Genomic DNA, 14,408 nt, shown 5'->3' with positions numbered 1-14,408 from the left:
ACCTTACCAAGAGGAAAAAACTCATCGGGGAAACACAAGGATATGGGTCTTTCTGCTTAAAGCTAACGCTTAAATGGAAGGAGTAAAGACGTTGCTTGGGGAATAATAAGCTTATTATATCAACAAGATGCAAATGATGTGCATGAATATATGATGCATGAATGTATGAGTGCATAAGTGAGTTTTATGTGCATACTGACAAAACAAACATATAATAAGATGACCACACTGGGGAATGACAACACCAGGGTATATACTCGCCCGATCGTCAATAACATCTTCTATTAGGGATGCAGATCCTGCAGGGGGAAGAGAATACTCTATTATTTGTTCATTTCGAGAAGAAGCCCCGTTGAAAGGGGAACACATTTCGAGAAGAAAACCCATTGAAAGGGGGAACACGTTTCGAGAAGAGAACCCATCCTTGGCTGGAGAAAACTTGTCGAGACCTAGCTGCTTTGTAGGGATAAAATATTTTGGTGCTCTCGTTTCTTATTTTGAGAACCAACTCTTCTAGGGACTCAAGGTCAACATTTACCTCTGTGTTCAAGAGTTTTAAGAAAATGTTCTATCTTTTTTTTTTTTATTTTGAAAAAACAACTTTTAATTTGTTTCAAATCTATTAATTTTAAAAACAAAATTTTGCAAGATAGAATAAAATAAGAATTCCAAGAAATGATAAATATTAATTTGTTCTATCCATGAATTACAAAGTTTTGAAAATGGTAACTTTATTAGGAAAGGGTACACTAAAATACAATGATCACTAGTCCCCCTATCAACTTTGAATAGCAAGCGTACGCTGACGTCGGTTGAGAGTCTTCATAAAATCTTCAGGATGGTCTGGTGATACCGGATGTGGTTACTTGCCATGTTCCCTAATTTTTGCATGAATTGCCTTTGCAGATTTTCAATTCATCGGGATGATTTTCTCCTTTTTTATTGTCTCTAATTTTTTCCTAGACCACCTTTTCAAGTTTTCAGTCCATCGAGTTTCGGGTTTTCAACTTTGCGAGCTCTTCTTTTTTTCTTTTTTAGGCGAAGTATTTCTTGACCATATCACTATTCACGGGACGTGGGAATTCTTCACCATCCATAGTCGTGAGAACCAAAGCACCACCCGAGAAGGCTTTCTCGACAATGTATGGGCCTTCATAATTGGGAGTCCATTTGCCCCTGGGATCTGGTTGAAGAGGTAATATCTTCTTGAGCACGAGATCCCCTTCCCTGAATCTCCGAGGTCTGACTTTGTTGTCAAAGACTCTCTTCATTCTTTCTTGGTAAAGCTGACCGTGGCATAATCCAGTCATTCTTTTTTCTTTAATAAGATTTAACTGATCATATCTAGCTTGACACCATTCAGCTTCTGATAACCTGGCTTCCATCAGGATCCTTAAGGAGGGAATCTCAACCTCTATCAGGAGTACGACTTCCATGCCATATACCAAAGAGAAAGGTGTTGCCCTAGTCAAAGTGCAAACTGTAGTACGGTACCCATGCAGAGCAAGAGGGAGAATTTCATGCCAGTCTTTGTAAGTCAAAACCATCTTCTGGACAATCTTTTTAATATTCTTGTTAGATTCTTCTACCGCTCCATTCATCTTTGGACGGTAGGGAGAGGAATTGTGGTGCTCAATCTTGAACTCATCTTACAACTCTTTCATCATCCTGTTGTTCAGATTGGAACCATCACCAGTAATCATTCTGTTGGGTATGTCGTATCGACATATGAGATTGTTCTTGATAAATCTTACTACCACTTGTCGAGTAAAATTGGCGTAAGAGGCAGCTTCGACCCATTTGGTGAAGTAATCAATGGTGATCAGGATGAAACGATGTCCATTTGAAGCCTTTGGTTCAATCATTCCAATCATATCAATTCCCCACATAGAGAAAGGCCATGGAGAGGAGATAATGTTGAGAAGCGTCGGAGGCACAAGGATCCTATCAGCATAGATCAGACATTTGTGGCACTTCTTCACATATTTGGAGCAGTCAGATTCCATTGTTATCCAATTGTAACCTGCTATCAGTATCCTTCTTGTCATTGCATGTCCATTGGCATGAGTGCCAAAATATCCTTCATGAATATCTTGCATTAGTTGGTTTGCTTCGTGTCTATCCACGCATCTCAGCAATACCATGTCAAAATTCCTTTTGTAGAGCACATCCCCAGTCAGGAAGAAATTACCAGATAATCTTCTCAAAGTTCTTTTGTCTTTGCTAGATGCCCCAGGTGGGTACTCTTGTTTATGTAGGAATATTTTAATATCATAAAACAACGGCTTGTCATCTGTGACAGCTTCAACAGTGAATACATGAGCCGGCCTATCCAGGCACATGATTGTAATTTTAGGAGATTCATTTGGAAACTTCACTTGATACATGGAAGCTAGGGTAGCCAATGCATCAGCCATTTGCTTTTCCTCATGAGGTATGTGATGGAACTCAACTTTGTTGAAGAAGGTTAGCAGTCTTCGGGCATAATCTCTATAAGGAATTAAACCAGGATGACGGGTTTCCCATTCTCCTTTGATTTGCTTAATAACTAGAGCAGAATCTCCCTACACATCTAGAATCTTGATTCTAAGATCAATGGCTTCTTCTAGTCCCATGATACAAGCTTCGTATTCTTCCATATTGTTGGTGCAGTCAAACATTAGTCTTGTAGTAAACGGTACATGAGAACCTTGTGGCATAATAATGATTGCCCCAATTCCTTTACCATAAGCATTAACAGCTCCGTCAAATATCAAACCCCATCGGGATTCAGGATCAGGTCCTTCTCCATGTAAAGGTTCTTTATAATCTTTTGATTTCAAATACATGATCTCTTCATCTGGGAAGTCATCTTGCAAGGATTGGTCATCATCAATAGGTTGAGAGGCCAGATGTTCGGCTAAAATACTTCCTTTGGTGGCTTTTTAGGCACAATATTGGATGTCGTACTCTAATAATAACTGTGAGACGCTTGCCTGAGGATCTAGAGGGGGGGTGAATAGATCTCACAGAGTTTTTCGGAATTATTTCGAACTAAAGCGAAAGCGGTTCTGAATCGACTTGCGTCTATTCCGGACCGTTATTGCAAGGGTCGTATATGTGACAAAACCACAAGATAATTGAGATTAACGATGAAGTGATATGTTATCGAATCAATACGTTTCACAGCTGAAAATCAATTAACTTCTAAATTGACAAACTTTGGTTTGCAATGCAGTAATAATGGAATAAGCAAAACGACAAACACTTGGTGATAATGTTCAAATTGATGATGATTCAAGATGTGGTGAATTGTGATGTTTATGCAGAACCTTAATTCACAATTTTAACACTTGAATCGTTAATCAATTTTGCAATTATGACCAAATATGAACAGAACGTAAATGAAAAGATAAAAGCGACAAGAACACGATATTTGTTCAGGCAGTTCGTCGATCGTCCTCGCTACGACTACGTCTGCCCCCAATTCCAAATTGAAATAGGGAAATCTTCCATTAATGTTGAAAGTAGTATATACAAAGAAGAAAACAAAGCGATAAACAATAAACCGAATTTGTCGATCCTTTGAATCTTCTTCCCCCTTAATCTTGAGTCAGATCAAGGTGATCCAAGAGCTTCACTTGATCCCTTTTCTGCAGTGTCTTGAATTGCCTTGAACCCTTGTTCTTCAATCTTCACACTCAGATGGATCCTCGATGAAACCTCTTGATAAAAACCCCCAAGAAACACCTATCTTGGAGGACAAAACCCTCGGATTTTATTCACCAAAAACCCCACAAATCTTCACCCACTAGGAATCTTCAATTCCGTTCCATGGACGTTATCGAACTCGATCACTAACCCTCAACGCAAGAATGATTATGTGTAATTGTGTTGGAGATGACGAAGAACGAAGATGAGAAGCTTTTGTGTATCTTTCAGTCGTTGGTGTTATTTTCAATAATTGAAACTTGGACAATATATATGAGAGCTTTTCAGTTGATGCAGAGAAAACCAGAAATTTTGGCAGTTTTGATCAGATAGGTCGACCTAATTTAGGGCTGGGTCGACCTAACAGAGCTGCATATCCTTTGGATGTCAGTTTTGATCAGATAGGTCGACTTAATTTAGGGCTGGGTCGACCTAACAGAGCTGCATATCCTTTAGATGTCATTTGTTCCCAGTTAGGTCGACCTGTCAAAGAAGTAGGTCGACCAGAATCCACTTCAGATGCGTTTTAGGGATATTTTCTCAGATTAGGTCGACCTAGTTGTTGTGTAGGTCGACCTAGCAGAATGATATGTAAATTTCTTCATTTTAGGTCAACCTGTGTTGGGAGTAGGTCGACCTGACTGCTGATTTTCTGAGTTCCTCTTATTTTGCTTGTGTTGAGTCGACCTGTATGCATAGTAGGTTGACCTGCTCTGTTATGAGTGACCAAAGCTTGCTTTTCTTTGAGTTCTTCTGCTTGTACCTTGTTGCTTGTATGCTTGTTGAGTTTGCCATGAATCAAAAACATCTTTATGAGTGTGATCTTGTATTCACATACTCCCCCTTTTTGATGATGGCAAACCGGTAGTAGAAGATTTGGCAATAAGTGGTAAAAGCTCCCCCGTACACTCAGCATCTATTTACTCAGCTGAGCTCCCCCGTACACTCAGCATCTATCTCCCCCGTACACTCAGCATCTATCTCCCCCTTTGACAACATCAAAAGAGATACAAGAAAAACAGAAGAGGAGAGTAACGAGAGAAACATAGATAAAACGCTAGCATTCATAGTATAGTAGATAAAAGGTAGATAGTGATAGCATGAGAGCCAAATATGTTTAAAGGTGTATTAAAGATGAGACACATATATGAGCAAGAGAGATATATGTATGAAGTCACTATAAGCATGTTAATTGATAGCATATTATAGTATCAATAATATTTTTGGAAGTGAACAACAATTACGTTACCGCTTTCTCAATATGTAGGTGTCAACTTTAGTGGCAGCCTTTAGTCAATGTGGAATGACGCCTGGCTTGATAATGAACTACCTTTACGCTAAGAGAAATGTTAGCAGAAAAAATATATATATAAAGTAAAGGAATAATATTAAGAGAGAACAAACGTAATTAGCCCAAATTAGAGATATCGAGTATCCCTAATTCCCTACGAATGTTGAAGTATTGCTCCGTTGCTATAGGTTTGGTGAAGATGTCGGCTAGTTGCTTCTTGCTTTCTACATGTTCAAATGTAACGTCTCCTTTCTCTACATGATCTCGTAGGAAGTGATGTCTTATTTCAATATGCTTGGTGCGTGAGTGTAAGACAGGATTTTTACTCAAGTTTATGGCACTTGTGTTGTCGCACATGATAGGTATACGATCAAGCTTAATACCAAAGTCAAGAAGTTGTTGCTTGAGCCATAATATTTGTGCACAGCAGCTTCCAGCAGCTACATATTCTGCCTCAGCAGTAGATAATGCAACTGATACTTATTTCTTGCTATGCCAACTTATCAATGAATTTGAGAATAGATGACATGTTCCACTGGTGCTTTTTCTATCGGATTTGCAGCCAGCAAAATCTGAATCGGAGAATCCTACCAAATGGCACTCATTTCCCTTTGGATACCATAGGCCATATGTAGTAGTTCCACGTAAGTATCGCAGAATTCTTTTGACAGCTTTTAAGTGAGATTCTTTTGGACAAGATTGATATCTTGCACACATACACACACTAAACATAATGTCTGGTCTTGAGGCAGTAAGATACAATAGTGAACCTATCATACCTCGGTACAATTTCACGTCAACCTCTTTACCTTTCTCATCTTTGTCTAGATTAGTATTTGTTGCCATAGGTGTGTCAATTTCCTTCGCTTCACTCATTCCAAATCTTTTGAGCAGCTCCGTACAGTATTTAGTTTGATTCACAAACGTTCCATGACTGAGTTGCTTGATTTGTAGGCCAAGGAAGAAATTTAGCTCACCCATGAGACTCATCTCAAATTCACTCTGCATAAGCTTAGAAAAATCTTTGACAAGTTTTGCATTAGTCGACCCAAATATAATATCATCTACATAAACTTGGACTAAGAGAACGTCTTTATCTTTTCTTTTAATAAAGAAAGTAGTGTCAACTTTACCCCTAGAGTACCCTTGACTAAGAAGAAATTTGCTCAAACGTTCGTACCAAGCCCGAGGGGCTTGTTTAAGACCGTATAGAGCACGTTTCAGCTTATAAACATGAGTTGGGTACATGTAATTCTCAAAGCCGGGTGGCTGAGCAACATAGACTTCTTCATTTATATAGCCATTTAGAAAAGCACTTTTAACATCCATTTGGAATAGTTTGAGTCTTTAGAACACGCATAAGCAAGTAAGAGACGAATAGCTTCGAGACGTGCTACAGGAGCGTATGTCTCTTCATAATCAATACCTTCCTCTTGATTATAACCTTGGGCAACTAATCTAGCTTTGTTTCTAGTAATAACGCCGTTTTCATCAAGTTTGTTACGAAAAACCCATCTAGTGCCTATTACTTGATGATCTCCCGGATGAGGGACTAAGTCCCAAACATCATTCCGTTTAAATTGGTTTAATTCTTCTTGCATGGCCATTAGCCAATGCTCATCAAGTAATGCATCCTTAGCGTTTTTCGGCTCAACTTATGAAACAAAAGCAAAATGATGACAGAAGTTACTTATCTTTGAGCGTGTTGTAACGCCCCTTGAGATGTCTCCTATTATATTGTCAATTGGATGGTCTTTCACATTTTTCCAGGCCTTAGGAAGTTCTTCATTGTTTGAGATGCTTTCTTTTTCATTTTCATCATGAGACTCATCTTTCTCTCTCTCAGCATCTTTCTTTACAATACTTTCATTCTCGTCTTCCTTATCTTTGACAATGTCTTCAGTGGATGGACCTGCACCATTAAACGAAAGACCTTTCTCGACATATTTTGTATAAGATTCATCAAAAGACACGTGTACTGACTCTTCTACTATAAGTAATCTCTTATTATATACTCGATATGCTTTGCTAGATTGTGAGTAACCAAGGAATATGCCCTCATCAGCTTTAGCATCGAATTTACCAAGATTATCCTTACCATTGTTCAAGACAAAACACTTGCAACCGAATACATGGAGATGAGATACATTTGGTTTTCTACCTTTTAGTAATTCATAGGGAGTTTTGTTCAGTATAGGACGTATTATTATCCTATTCAAAACATAACATGCGGTACTAATCGCGTCAGCCCAGAAATACTTGGGTAGATTACCCTCATTCAGCATTGTTCTTGCCAGCTCCTCTAGAACCCGATTTTTACGTTCAACTACTCCATTTTTTTGAGGTGTTCTAGGAGCTGAAAAGTTATGCTCAATTCCATGTTTATCACAGTATTTTTCAAAAAGATAGTTTTCAAACTCTCCACCGTGATCACTTCGAATTGCAACTATTTTGTTGTTCATTTTGTTTTGACATAATCTTGCAAATTGTGTGAAAGCTGGAAAAGTTTGATCCTTACTAGGTAGAAAGATTGTCCAACAAAATCTAGAGTAATCATCGACAATGACAAAATCATAGGTGTTTCCACCTATGCTTTTAGTCCTTGAAGGGCCAAAGAGATCCATGTGAAGTAGTTCAAGAGGGCGTGATGTTGAAACCACGTTCTTTGATTTAAAAGAGATTTTTGTTTGCTTTCCCTTCTGACAAGCATCACATAGATGATCTTTTGAAAACTTCATTTTAGGTAAGCCGATTACTAAATCTTTTGTGACAACTTTATTAAGTAAGTCAAAATTTATGTGGGCGAGACGTCTATGCCAAAGCCATGAGTCTTCGCCTAGAGCAATTAGACACTTGGTACTAGACTTAGATACCTCATCCAAGTTTAGCATGTAGATGTTGTTTACTCTTAAGCCCTTAAACATAATGTCTCTTTTCTTAGTATGTTCTATTGTGCAGCCAGAATTCGTAAACATTACTTTAAAATCTTTGTCACACAATTGACTTATACTTAAAAGATTATGTTTAAGGCCTTCTACTAGCAGCACATCAGTTATAGTAGTGGTAGAAGGGTTACCTACACTTCCTTTACCAAGTATGGCTCCCCGATTGTTATCTCCATAGGTGACATACCCCTTTTTCTTTGCTTGAAACTTAACGAAAAGAGATAGGTCTCCCGTCATGTGTCTTGAACATCCGCTATCAAGGAACCACAACCTTTCGGCAATGTCAAGACACTTTTCCTGCAAGATTAATTTAGAGAGGGAGGTCTCCAATTTTCATTGGGTCCTTGGTAGTGAGTACACATTTTGTTGCACTTAGGCAACCATTGAAATACTCCTTTAGGAACTAAAATTCTCCTAAATTTGCATTTTTCAATGGTATGTCCCTTTTTGCAACAATAATGACAGGTAATATGATGAGAATATGTTGTTTTGCTAGTTGATGCTTTTGGTACAAAAGTGTATTTACTATATAAAGGAGTATACGATCTTTTGAACTTATTTGGATCAACCGCAAAGGTCACTTTTGGTTGTAGAGCCTTGTCTAACTTGGCTTTTAGATCTCTTACTTCTTTTTGCCAAATGTGACATGTCTCACAACCAAACCATGATGTAGGATCTATTTCAACTTTATCCTTTTGAATGTCTAGCATAGATTGTTTTAAAGCTTCCATATCCTTTTCGGTTTTCTCAACTTTTGATTCAAGATATGAAAAGATTTTCTTATTTGAGGCCAAAAGTTTGAAAGCTTCAATTGCATCTCTATGTAATTCTTCAAAAGCAAGTTTAAGTTGAGAATGAGATAACTTATCTATGAGTTCAGGTTTAAGATGACTTACAACTTCCTTTTTCTTGTGTTGATGAGCCATAAGGCATAAGTTTGCTGATTCTTCTTCATCGCTTGATGAGCTTTCACTAGATGAATCACTTTCCCATGCTATGTAGGCTCTCTTAGATTTGTTATGACCTTTGCTTTGGTTCTTATCTTTTTCCTTCTTAAGGTATGGACAATCCGGTTTGTAGTGACCGGCTTTCCCACAATTAAAGCAAGGGCCTTTGATTTTTCCTTTGTTGTCGTTATCTTGTTTGAACTTGTTTGATTGCTTTCTATAGTTGATCAAGCCTTTGTCAGAATGTTTTGCTCCATTTTTCTTTAGATATTTGTTGTATCTTCGCACAAACAGTCCCATTTCCTCATCATCGGAGTCTTCGTCATCACTTGTATCACTATCCTCTAGCTCTTGTCTTGAGGTCTTGGAGCTTGAAGCTTTTAGAGCTATTGACTTCTTCTCTACCTCTTTCTCCATGTTCTTTTCTTTCTTTGCCCTTTTCTCATGCATGTCAAGGCATTTAAGGTGTTGTTCATGTTCCTCTAGTTTACCAAAGAGAGTGGTAATGTCTAAGGTGTTTAGATCATTTGCTTCATTTATTGCTGTAACCTTGGGTTGCCATTCCCTGTTCAAGCATCTTAAGATTTTGTTAGTAGCAACTGCATTGGAAACATGTCTATCAAGAGAATTTAACCGATTTTTCAGGTGAACGAATCTCTTCTGCATGTTTTCGATGGATTCACCATCTTCCATGTGGAAGAGTTCGAACTCTTGAGTTAACGTATTGATCCTAGCTAGTTTGACATCATCCGTTCCCTCGTGGGCAACTTGCAATGTGTCCCACATAGCTTTAGCGGATCTACAATGGGAAACGCGATAGTATTCATCAACTCCTAGAGCTGAGATTAGAATGTTTCTCGCTTTCCAATCGTATGCATATCTCTTTTCATCTTCAGCATCCCAAGTATTTTCTGGTTTTGGAACAACTGCACCAGCTGCATTTGTCATGGTGATCTGAAAGGGACCATTGACAATAGCTGTCCAGATGTTCCTATCAATTGCATTGATGTGGACACACATACAATCCTTCCAATAGCCATAGTTTTCACCGTTGAAAACTGGAGCTCTATTGTGAGCCCCTTTAGGTCCGGAAGCCATCTTTCCAATAAGTGTTTCACGTAGCACGGAATAAACCAGAGCTCTTGATGCCACTTGTGAGACGCTGGCCTGAGGATCTAGAGGGGGGGTGAATAGATCTCACAGAGTTTTTCGGAATTATTTCGAACTAAAGCGAAAGCGGTTCTGAATCGAATTGCGTCTATTCCGGACCATTATTGCAAGGGTCGTATATGTGACAAAACCACAAGATAATTGAGATTAACGATGAAGTGATATGTTATCGAATCAATACGTTTCACAGTTGAAAATCAATTAACTTCTAAATTGACAAACTTTGGTTTGCAATACAGTAATAATGGAATAAGCAAAACGACAAACACTTGGTGATAATGTTCAAATTGATGATGATTCAAGATGTGGTGAATTGTGATGTTTATGCAGAACCTTAATTCACAATTTTAACACTTGAATCGTTAATCAATTTTGCAATTATGACCAAATATGAACAGAACGTAAATGAAAAGATAAAAGCGACAAGAACACGATATTTGTTCAGGCAGTTCGTCGATCGTCCTCGCTACGACTACGTCTGCCCCCAATTCCAAATTGAAATTGGGAAATCTTCCATTAATGTTGAAAGTAGTATATACAAAGAAGAAAACAAAGCGATAAACAATAATCCGAATTTGTCGATCCTTTGAATCTTCTTCCCCCTTAATCTTGAGTCAGATCAAGGTGATCCAAGAGCTTCACTTGATCCCTTTTCTGCAGTGTCTTGAATTGCCTTGAACCCTTGTTCTTCAATCTTCACACTCAGATGGATCCTCGATGAAACCTCTTGATAAAAACCCCCAAGAAACACCTATCTTGGAGGACAAAACCCTCGGATTTTATTCACCAAAAACCCCACAAATCTTCACCCACTAGGAATCTTCAATTCCGTTCCATGGACGTTATCGAACTCGATCACTAACCCTCAACGCAAGAATGATTATGTGTAATTGTGTTGGAGATGACGAAGAACGAAGATGAGAAGCCTTTGTGTATCTTTCAGTCGTTGGTGTTATTTTCAATAATTGAACCTTGGACAATATATATGAGAGCTTTTCAGTTGATGCAGAGAAAACCAGAAATTTTGGCAGTTTTGATTAGATAGGTCGACCTAATTTAGGGCTGGGTCGACCTAACAGAGCTGCATATCCTTTGGATGTCAGTTTTGATCAGATAGGTCGACCAAATTTAGGGCTGGGTCGACCTAACAGAGCTGCATATCCTTTGGATGTCATTTGTTCCCAGTTAGGTCGACCTGTCAAAGAAGTAGGTCGACCAGAATCCACTTCAGATGCGTTTTGGGGATATTTTCTCAGATTAGGTCGACCTAGTTGTTGTGTAGGTCGACCTAGCAGAATGATATGTAAATTTCTTCATTTTAGGTCGACCTGTGTTGGGAGTAGGTCGACCTGATTGCTGATTTTCTGAGTTCCTCTTATTTTGCTTGTGTTGAGTCGACCTGTATGCATAGTAGGTCGACCCGCTCTGTTATGAGTGACCAAAGCTTGCTTTTCTTTGAGTTCTTCTGCTTGTACCTTGTTGCTTGTATGCTTGTTGAGTTTGCCATGAATCAAAAACATCTTTGTGAGTGTGATCTTGTATTCACAATAACATTTTCCATAGCGGACACCAAATGTGCACTTACTTGGATTCAGATGCAGCTTGTATTTTCTCAAACGTTGGAACAACTTCAGTAGGTGCCCCACATGTTCTTCTTCTGATGCAGACTTGGAAATCATGTCATCCACATAAACTTCAAATTCTTTATGAATCATATCATGGAAGAGAGTCGTCATGGCTCTTTGATAAGTTGCTCCAGCATTCTTCAGACCATATGTCATTACACGGTAACAAAACGTGCCCCAGGGCGTGATAAAAGCTGTTTTTCCATATCTTCCGGTGCCATCATGATTTGATTGTAACTTGAGAATCCATCTATAAAAGAGAAGACTTTAAACTCAGCAGTGTTATCTACCAGCATATCAATGTGGGGTAGCGGGAAATCATATTTCGGACTTGCTCTGTTTAAGTCTCTATAATCGACACACATTCTGACTTTTACATCCTTCTTGGGAACAAGCACTATGTTGGCCAACCATTAAGGATATTCTGACGTGACGAGGAAACCAATGTTGATTTTCTTCTGTACCTCTTCTTTGATCTTGTCTTCCATATCTAGGTGAGTTCTTCTCAGCTTTTGCTTGACAGGCGGACATTTTGGCTTTAACGGTAACATGTGCTCTACAATAGTGGTATCCAACCCAAGCATATCTTGATAGCTCCAAGCAAAGACATCCACATATTCTTTCAACAAATCAACCACTTCTCTTTGACGCTTGCTACTAACAATGCCCCAATTCGCACTTCTCTTTTCTCTTCTTCAGTACCTAAATTGATTACTTCCAAAGGCTCTTTGTGCGGCTCAATGATCTTTTCCTCGTGCTCAAGTAGACAGATGATCTCTTCAGGGATCTCTTCACTATTCTCTTCTTCAGCTTCGTACACAGGGTATTCAAAGTTGGGAGAGGGCCTAGGATCATTGTTTTCAGCGGGTTTATCAAGAGATAATCTGCACATGATTTATGTTTTTCTTTTTAGGAACAACTAAAAGAACAGGTGTATGTGAAAATTTGAGAAAGACAATTTTGATTAATTTTATGGGTTTTTTAGATGTTACCATTTTCAGTAAAAGATAAACGATAAACAAAAGGGAAGCAAAAATTTCTTTTTATTAATGATTTGAAACAAAGCCCTACATAAGCTCACTTTTGTCTTGGGCAGAACAAAAGGAATTATTTAAACAGCCCGACACATTACTCTTTCACCTAGGGCAGAGCAAAAGGTTTTTTTAAAAGACAGAAAATTACTTATACTTATGAACAACCGAAGAGATGCTGACGGAAGTCCAGTTGGGGTTATTCTCTCTACGCATCACGGAGCTTGAACATTCTGGAACATCTTCAATGATGGCAGCTATGTCTTGTTTATCTGGGTTGATGTAGCCAGCACTTTGAAAAGTCTCATGTAGAGTTCTGCTGCAGCTTTCATACTCAGGTTCTTTTCCTTTTGACTTATGGGATGTGAATCCTAAACCATTTTTGTTCTTCTTGGTGGGAAGTGAAGGAATGAAAAACACTTAGAAAGGGGGGGATTGAATAAGGGTTGTTTCCAAAAATGGTAGATAAAAAATAAATCACACAGATATTTTTATCCTGGTTCGCTGTTAACTAAACTACTCCAGTCCACCCCTGACAAGGTGATTTACCTCAACTGAGGATTTAATCCACTAATCAATCTTGATTACAATGGTTCTCCACTTAGACAACTTCTAAGTCTTCTAGAGTATACATATCACAACTTGATCACTCTAGGAACTTCCTTTTACAATCAATGTAAAATAAATATTACAAGAGATTAAATTGCTTCTTAATAAGCTATAATCACCAAGTGATTTTTCTCTCAAGTTTAAGTTCTAACACTCACTAAAACGTTACAATGTTGTGAGGTTGAAGATGAAGTTCTTCTTTGATTTTGTGCGATAGCGTTTTGACAGCGTTTCTGTACTTAGAGCGAGAGTGTTGTTTGCTGCAGCCATCAGAACTTCTATATATAGGCAATGAGAAAAATGTGACCGTTGAGCGCATTTAATGCTTTGCGTGAATAGTACACTGCTGCATTTAATGTTTCACTCTTTTGTCAACTACCTCGAGCCATGCTTCTGCTGCTTTTTCTGACTTTGCCTTTTGTAGCTTCTAATGTTCCTTTTGTCGGTCAGACAGATTTGACGTTGTAGCCTTTTCATCTTGTACTTGCTATTGGACTCAGACTATGTAGAATAACGTTTGAATATCAGAGTCTTCAGCTTTGATGCAGATGCAACTTCAGTCAACAGACTATGGAAGTGCTTTGGAGCGTGATACCATCAGACATTGAGAGCTTTGCTTCTAACTGCCATCTTCTGATGCTTTCCAGATCATGTTCTGATTTCTTCTAGACCATCTTCTGATGTCTGCCAGACCATGTTCTGATGAAGCCATCCAGATCTTCTTAGTCAGAGCTTCTAAATGCTGATTTTGTGTATACTCTTTTGGACTTTTCCTGAAATGGAAAACGTGAATAATTAGAGTACCACATTGTCTTATACAAAATTCATATATAATGTTATCATCAAAACTAAGAATATTGATTAGAACATTTCTTGTTCTAACAATCTCCCCCTTTTTGATGATGACAAAAACATACAGAATTGATATGAATTTGTATCCAGAATATCAGATGAAAAAGACAATACACAGATATAGCATAAAAGCATATTAATCAGAGTGTGTGAATATGTCTCCCCCTGAGATTAACAATCTCCCCCTGAAATTAATACTAGAAGAATTTATAAATAAAAGACTTCCCTGAGTATTTTCCATTTCAGAT

Source organism: Vicia villosa, linkage group LG3 (assembly GCF_029867415.1).
Source record: "Vicia villosa cultivar HV-30 ecotype Madison, WI linkage group LG3, Vvil1.0, whole genome shotgun sequence".
In the NCBI taxonomy this organism is placed as follows: Eukaryota; Viridiplantae; Streptophyta; class Magnoliopsida; order Fabales; family Fabaceae; genus Vicia; species Vicia villosa.
This window is presented reverse-complemented; position numbering follows the sequence as displayed.